This window comes from Macadamia integrifolia, chromosome 7 (genome assembly GCF_013358625.1).
Source record: "Macadamia integrifolia cultivar HAES 741 chromosome 7, SCU_Mint_v3, whole genome shotgun sequence".
NCBI lineage: Eukaryota > Viridiplantae > Streptophyta > Magnoliopsida > Proteales > Proteaceae > Macadamia > Macadamia integrifolia.
The window spans coordinates 8870584-8879458 of record NC_056563.1 but is presented as its reverse complement, the minus strand read 5'-3'; positions in this window follow the sequence as shown (position 1 = coordinate 8879458).

The following is an 8875-nucleotide window of genomic DNA, read 5'->3' as shown; positions in this document are numbered from 1 at the left end:
ATATATATATATAAAATAAAGAATATATAAATAAAAATTTGATTTTAATTTTTAAGTTTTTGTCTTTTTTTAAAATGGAGAATCCAGTTCAGGCTGATACCAATCCGAATTGGCTTGGATTGTACTGTGTTGTTAAGATTTATCCTTGTTTCCAATAAAAATAGATTTTTTATTATTATGTTTTGACCCTTGGACTTCACCTAATCATTCCCAATACCCAATTGATGTTTAATCTTTGTTTTCACTTGGAGTAAGATTTATTTCCAAAATGTACAAGAAATTTGGGATTTATGCATGCTTTTTGGAATATGGGTGTATCCAGATTTGATACAAGGATTTTCATGAAGTGAAGTTTCTATTGAAAATAAGGTTTAACTGTTGAAGTGTTGTGCCTATGGTTCTAGGTATCAGTTGAGATCAATCCCAATACTTAATCGGTTTGGGATTACATATCGATATCAAACCAGGCACTAATGATCTGTGTGAATTTCTTGTTTAAGAGGTCCTATATATATATATATATAATTATTGGTGTTTAAGAATTGAGATTATTGTTGATGCTGCCTTAACAAATATTTTGTAATTAGTTAATGCTTGTTATGTGATTGTTCCAGAATGAGTTTCACCCGAGTGGGCTAAAATATGTTCTAGTTTTATTGATTTGGAATACCCTGTCTTGCTTTTCTGTTTTTCAAATACCTTGGCTTTAGTCTGGCGGGTAGTAGGTGTCCATGGTCTTAACAGCCACCTCCTTAGGATCAATAAGGCACCTCGGCCTTGTGGCCTCACCAACGGCTGCAAGGTAAATTGATGTAAATCTATACATAATTATGCAAGTTTATATTGCTCTAGCCCACTTAATTTTGGGTCCTTAATAGGATGAAAAGGCAGAAGACATTGCCTTGTCAAGGATCCATGTTTCCTTATTAACTAAGATGGGCTTTGGACCCCCCTTAGTTTAAATTCAAAATGATTATATTGGGCTTTGTATTAAATCTGTTCGCCCAAGTGGGCGTATATTGCCTTTGTATATTAAATACAAAGAATCCAAGCCCAAAAGTATTCAAGTTGAGAGTGGAGAGCCATATGACTGTCCTGTTGAACTTACAGGCCTAGCCAACCCAGTTTATTAGGCTGTGGCCAATGTATTGTAATAGCTTTATGTGTCTTAAGGAAATCCACCAAGTTTCTATCCAATTGGTATGCATTGACCTATTGATCAACCTTGTTTTGGATGGACTTTTGTTGATCATTTAAGATCCGATTCAACTCTGATTTGACAAGCCCCATTTGACCAGTCAAACCAGTGGAAGGGATGTTTCCAACTTGCGAACCATGCGAGCGAAGAAAAGCTATGCTTGCTATGAACCTAGGCCTGGATGAAATAATGTATTATGAACTATTTTATATAGTTCGACCAGTGGGATGATAAAATTCAATATTTGTTGTAATGCAAGAGAAATGGGAACAGAATAAAATTTTGTTCTTGAACTGTTTTTGTTTCAATACTATTCCAGTAGTGTTCTGTCTTTGTTTCATTATGGCTTTGAAAATTTTATTTCTGTTTATGAAAATGTTTGCAAGTTTCTGCATTGGTTTATCATTATTATGATATTGGAAAGTAATTTATTATTGAAATATGTAGGTAGTTCATAGCGTTCTGTGCTTGTATGTTATACTTGAAACACCCTATAATGGATAAACATATTAGAATTAAACTGGGTGTGAATTTTAATACATTTTTGGTTGCACAGTACATTTATGGGGAGGTTTGAAAGGGTTGAGTGGAACCACCAAAGTGGTACATCCTATTCTTCCATGGTTTTTTTCGACACAAAAAAATTGGTAACATTTGCCCACAAGTGATGTCACCCAAGTTAAGGGAATATATATATATATATATCTATATATATATATGGAAATGACAGTAACCTGGAGGTTTCTAAATCCAAAGGTGACAAAACTTTGAAAATTATTGGTATGTTCAAGGTAAATGTGGATTTACAAGACGACTAGTGCATTCTCAGCCCAGAGAATAACAATGTAGTTACGGTTGTGACTCTTATATAATTTATTTTCTAGATGGGCATGTTATATTACTTTTTTCTAGTCTGAAGTATTTGGTGTGTGTGATCCACACCTAAGATTTGCTTTTATTAGAATTTTGCATGATTTTTATACTGCTCCTTCAAGATGTTTCTTCTGAAAATTATTATTTCCTTTATTCACACCCTCACCAGAACTAGTTATTGGAAGTGAGTTTAGGCTTACTTGATCTGGTTTAGCTCTCAGGGAACCCGAACCAGTTGTTGTCGCTGGTCATCCTCTAAGACCACTCCTTCAAAACCTACTCCCTCTCCTTGCTCCTCGAAGCATGTGCAGCCCCCTCCCTCCCCTCCTCCCCATGATCCTCTGGACTGTATGGAATGTCCGAGGTCTTAATTCCTTGGCCAAGCAAGCTGATATTCGTTCCCGCATCCACTCCTCTAAGACTAATCTTTATTGCCTCCTTGAAACCCGTGTTCTTGAGGTCAGTGCCAGACGCATTGCCTCTTCCATAGCCCCCACTTGGTCCTTCTCTTCTAACTACATCCATAGCTCTAATGGCCGGATTTGGATTCTCTGGGACCATTCCTCCCTCCACCTATCAATTCTCTCATCTTCTGCCCAAGCTATGCAGCTCTCCATTTTCCACTCCTCTGGCTCCCTCATTTGCTACTTGTCTGTTATCTACGCTCATAATCTTGCTTCCCATAGGCTCTCTCTATGGGATGAGTTCCATTCCTTTACATCCTTCATTGGCTCTAGTCCTTGGGATGTCGCGGGTGATTTCAATGTCATCCACTTCAGTCATGAGAAGTTTGGAGGCAACCCCATTGATAGTCAGGCTTTTGACTCCTTCAATACCTGTCTAGATGACCTTAATCTCAATGACCTCCGCTAGTCTGGGACTAAGTTTTCTTGGCACAATAGGCGTTCTGGTTACCTCCGGGTTGCTTGTAAGCTTGATAGGGTCCTAGTCAATGAAGCCTGACTTGATTCCTTCTCTTCCTCTCATGTCTCCTTTAATCTTCCTGGGATCTCTGATCATAGTCCTATTTCCATTCATGTCATCCCTTTTTGCCCCTTCGGCCCTAAGCCTTTTAAGTTCTTTGACATGTGGTCCTCCCACACTTATTTCATCCAAATTGTCCAGGACACTTCGTGTGCTCCCATCACCCTCTCCCTCTCTCTGCTCATCTCCTTTTCTAGGAAACTCAAAAATGTCAAAGTTGCTCTTAAATCCTAGAACTTTGTCACTTTTGGCAACATCTCCTGGGTCTCCTCTTGTTGCGTCAACCTCTTTTCTATTCAATCTAGACTCGATTATGACCTCCTAAATCCTGAGCTTGCTTGGAGGAAAAAATGATCTCTTCTGACCTCTCCCTCCTAGATTAGGAAAGCTTCCTCCACCAGAAAGTTAGGATCAATTGGCTTGACCTTGGTGATTCCAACTCGGCCTTCTTTCATCGCTCCCTCAAAGTGAGGCATAATGCAAATGTGATCCCTCTGTTGTTGTCCGCTTCTGGAGTGGAGCTTTCCTCCCCATCTAAAGTTGTCTCTTACTTCACCAGTATTTTCTCCCCATCCTCCCCCCCTTCCTCACAACCTCCTCAATAAATTCGTCCCGGACAATGTCCTGCCTAGCTCCATGCCATTCCTTTTGAGGATGAAATTATCTCTGCCATCCTCTCCCACAAAGCTAATCATGCCCCTAGCACAGATGGTTTTAGTATGGGTTTCTTCTCTTCTTATTGGAATATTATCCGCAAGGATCTTATCCTTGCCATCCGTAGCTTTTTCCTCTGTCCTAATCAGATTGGTGGTATCAATCACACCTTTCTTTGTCTCATCCCCAAGAAGAAATGTGCCAATTCCATGAATGACTTTAGACCTATCTCCCTATGCAGCATTCTCTACAAAATCATTGCCAAAATCCTCGCCAATAGGATTCAGAAAGTTATTGATTCTCTTGTCAGCCCAAACCAACTTGCTTTCATTGCTGGTAGGAGTATAGAGGATAATATCATTCTCTGCCATGAGATTGTGAGGGCTTTGATCATAAATCTCACTCTTTTGCTACCCTTCTTAAAATCGACATCCACAAGGCTTTCGACACTATTAGCTGGGACTTTGTTTCTAAAGTGCTGCTTTACATGTCGTTTCCCCCCTCTTTTGTCCACTGGATTCACTGTTGTATATCCTCACCCAGATTCTCCATCCTGATCAATGGTAGCCTGGCTGGTTACTTCCCCTCTTCTAAGGGTATTCGTCAAGGCTATCCCCTCTCGCATTTTCTTTCTCTCCCTCTCTCTAGAAGTCTTGTCCCATTCTATCCAAACTGCTATGGATTTGCTTTTGATTTCTCTTATCCCCAAATGCAAATCCCTCCGCATTACCCATCTCGCCTTTGCTGATGATATCATGATCTTCTCAAAGGTGGACCCTATCTCCATTTCTACCATTATGTCCTCCCTCCACTCCTTTGAATTTCTCTCGGGTCTCAGTATTAATCCTCTCAAGTCTAATCTTTTCCTCTCGGGTGTCTTCGAAGAAACCCAAGATCTCCTCCTTAATATCACTGGTTTCTCCCATGGCTCCCTTCCTGTCAAATATCTTGGCCTTCCCCTCATCTCCTCTCGCCTCTCGGCTCACCTTTGTTCCCCCTTGCTTGACCTTTTGAGAAAGAGGCTCTAGCTTTGGAAATCCAAGCTTCTATCTTATGCTAGTCGTCTCACCCCCATTCGGTTGGTCCTCCAGTCTATGTACCTCTATTGGTCTGGTATTTTCATCCTCCCCTCATCTACCATCAAGGGCATTGAAAGGCTTCTTTGCTCTTTCATTTGGAAAGGATCATACTCCTCCAACTTTCTCCATTCCAGTTGTTGGGACAGGGTATGCCTTCCTCAATTTGAGGGTGGTCTGGATATCAGAAAAATTAAGGAAGTTAACTCAGTTGGCATCCTCAAGCTTATCTGAAAAATTACATCTAAGCAGAGGAGTATCTGGGTCGATTGGCTTCAGTCCTCTCTGTTATCCTCTCACTCCCTTTGGACTACTCCCACCCCTTCAGATGCCTCTTGGATTTGGAGAAAAATCCTCATCCTTAGGCCTTTGGCCCTTACTGCCATCTCCTTCTCTATCGGTAATGGCCAATCAACCTCTCTGTGGCTTGACCCATGGCATCCTTCTGGCATTCTTTCCTCCTTAGTCACTCCTAGGATGATCTATTCCTTGAGGTTTCCTTTAAATGCCCTTGTTTCCTCTATTCTTTCCCCCTTGGGTTTGTCTCCCCTTATCCTCCCCCCTCTTGGGGACCTCTAGTCTGCCCTTCCCCCCTCCCCCCTAGGCATTGTGGTAGGGAAGACAAATGTACCTTGCTGCCCTCTTCCAATGGGATCTTTTCTTCTGCCTCTGCTTGGTCCTTTGTCAGATCCTCCGGGCCTCTTGTCTCTTGGAGAAATCTTGTCTGGTTCAAAGGCCACATTCCTGACCATAGCTTCACGGTCTGGAGATGCCTTTCTAATTGTCTCCCTACCCAGTCTTTTCTCATCAACCGTCATATCCCTGTAAATCCCTCTTGCTGCCTCTGCCCTCATGACCTGGAGGACTCTTCCCACCTTTTCTTCTCTTGTCCCTTCTCTTCCTTGGTTTGGAAGAAAGTCCTCTCAAAGTGCTGGCCCTCTCGTAGATCTATTCTCCCCCTTGATAGAGAATCAATCTGGATTGACATGACTTTTGGGGGCCACACCATCTATGACACCATAGGAAAGCTAGTCTTCTTTGCTACCATTAACCACCTTTGGATGGAGCGCAACATTCATAGATGGTCATCCAATTCCCGCTCCTCGGACAAGATTTGGACTGCCATCTTCTATGATGTTACCTCCAAAATACTCTCCCTCTAGTCTAGGCCTATCCCTAGTTCCATCAGTAATAGCCACATAACTATCTGTTGGAACCTTCCCTTGAACCCTATTTTTCTTCTTCTCTTGTGGTTGGCTTTTCCTTGTAGGCTAAGGCCTCCCAACCCCCCCCCCTCTTTTCCCCCTTGTATATTCTTTCTCCCCTTTTGGGTATTAATTACTTAAATTATCCAAAAAAAAGACATGCAAATCGCCTCCTTTTTGTTGCTAGATTCAGAGGAGCAGCGATGAAAGAGATGAAGGAAAAAAACTCAAAACGTATACAATACTACAAAAAAATAAACTCATGGTTTTTAGATGATTGATAAAAACTCAAGTCCCAGTCAAACAAAATTCAATTTTTGGAAAACCATATCCTAAAACAATATCAAACTAATAGAGTTGAAGTCCTATGAAACAAAGCATGTCTATACAAAAGAAAGACACCAAACTCATATCCACAAAACCCATGTTGATTTCTTCATATCTTTAGCCTCTATTGTATATATATATATATATATATATATTTTAATGGAACTGTTGGCAGAAACAATGAGTTATGGCAGTGGTTTGTCACTTAGATGATTTCAATGTAAATAGTTTTAATAATTTTTTATCTCATACCGGACCAAAACCCAAATATGTAGTGAAACTCTTAGTGACTGCGGCGTTAGAAAAGACATACTCCATCATGAGATTAGCACTTTTTAAGAAAGCCGCAAATTCACCTGTAAATTAGCACAAAGCCATAGGTTCACCTATAAATTAGCACAAAGCCATGGGAATAAGGAAACCAAAAACTCAGATGATGATGGTACTGCAACAAATGTGAAAACAAAATAAAAACTTAATTGGGTTCAGCCGGAGGTTCGATTGGGGTTTCAGTTTTTTGATTAAGGACGGAAGAGGGAGAAGTCCTAGTTGTAGTTGCAGTTGAAACTGAGGAGAGTATTGAGCAAGTATGAGACCCCAAGGGGTATTTCTCTGTGGACGTGGGTGTATGAGTGTGAACCTTGAAGTGTGTTTGCCTTTTGCAGAGTCGGTGCGCATCTCCTGGTAGGCCTGAGCAATCTTGGTGGAAGGCGTGAGTGCATATGAATTGCAACTGATAAAATTGGAATTGCTCCAGCCAGTGGAATTTTTCATGGTTTGCTTTAGTGAGGCTTGGTTGTTTAGTTCAGTAAGTGTAGTATTTACTAAAAGGGGAAGATTTTTTTAACCCGCTTCACCCCACTCTTAGTAGTGAAGATAGTTTAACACACTTTGCGTGGGATTCTATGTGATCGGATTCTATATATATATATATATATATAGCTTAGGGGGAGAGACATTCTATATATAGAACAAATATCACTCTCCTCCATTGTACTTTGCCATAATAGCAATTTGCCCCTAAGTATTTTGAGATATATCACTCCCCTCCCGTCTAAAAGATTCTACCAAGCGTCCCATTAGTCACTAACGGTGTTAAAATAGAATTTAAAAAGACAATATTACCTTTGTGTGTAATACCTCCCCTTCCCCTCCTCTTCTTTGTACTTGGACTTTGAATGTTGATACCATACCACCTCTCCGGTTCCTTTGACGAAGAACAGAAGATTCTAGAGAAGCAAGGGTCGACGACAACTCATCGGCTATAGGAGAATTTGCACCTGCAACTTAGGTACTCTCATATCTCTTCGGTTTAGGTCTTCTCATCCCTCATCCATCCTCTCTACTTTCTGTTACATTGAGTTTGTCGTTGATGTGCCAATTGCTGGTGTAGCTTTTATTTACCTCAGAGTCACTTTTGGTGTGCATATCAGCTGAGCCCAATCAAGTTCCTTTTGTTTTCATATTTGTTGCAGTACCATCATCATCATTTGAGTTTTTGGTTTCCTCATTCCCATGGTTTTGTGTTAATTTATAGGTGAATCTATGCCTTTGTGCCAATATAGGTGAATTAGCGGATTTCTTAACTAGTACTAATCTCTTGATGGAGTATGTGTTTTCTAATGCCACGATCGCTAGGAGTTTCACTACATATTTGAGTTTTAGTCTGATTTAAAATAAACAATTCTTAAACCTATTTATATTGAAATCCTCAAAGTGACGAACCCTTACCATGACTCATTGTTTGTAGCAACGGTTCCATTAAACAAAAATATATGAATAAAATAGAGGCTAAAGATATGAAAAAATCAATATGGGTTTTGTAGATGTGAGTTCGGTGTCTTTCTCTTTGTATAGACATCATCTGTTTCAAAGAACTCCAACTCTGTTAGTTTGACATTGTTTTTGGATTTGGTTTTCTAGAAATCGATTTTTGTCTAACTAGGACTTGTGTTTTTATTGATTCTCAGAAAACCATGTTTTATTTTTATGTATTACTTTTTACGTTTTCAATTTTCTTCCTTCATCTCTTTCATCATTGCTCCTCTAAATCTAGCAACAACAAGGAGGTGATTTTCATGTCTTATTTCGTAATCCTATTTACAACTGAAGTCCCAGTTAGATGAAAATCAATTTCTGAAAAATAAAATATGAAAACAATGTCAAACTAACAGAGTTGGAGTCCTGTGAAATAAAGAATTCTATGCAAAAAGAAAGACACCGAGCTCAGATCCACAAAACCCATGTTGATTTCTTCATATCATTAGCCTTTATTTTATTTATATATTTTTGATTAATGGAACCATTGGCAGAAACAATGAGTTATGGCCTAAGTGGATCAATCAAGTGACCAAATTCTAAGGAAAAATCATTATTGATGGTCCAAGACCATACATATTGACCGATAGAACTGCTACTTATTTGCTGCATAGACAAATCAAGGTTTTAATCGATTCATAGGGTCTTAACAAGAGAATTCCTATCAATAATAAATATCTAAATATGAAAAAATAACTAAATATAGTAGTAAATTCGCATTACACACAAATAAAATAGGA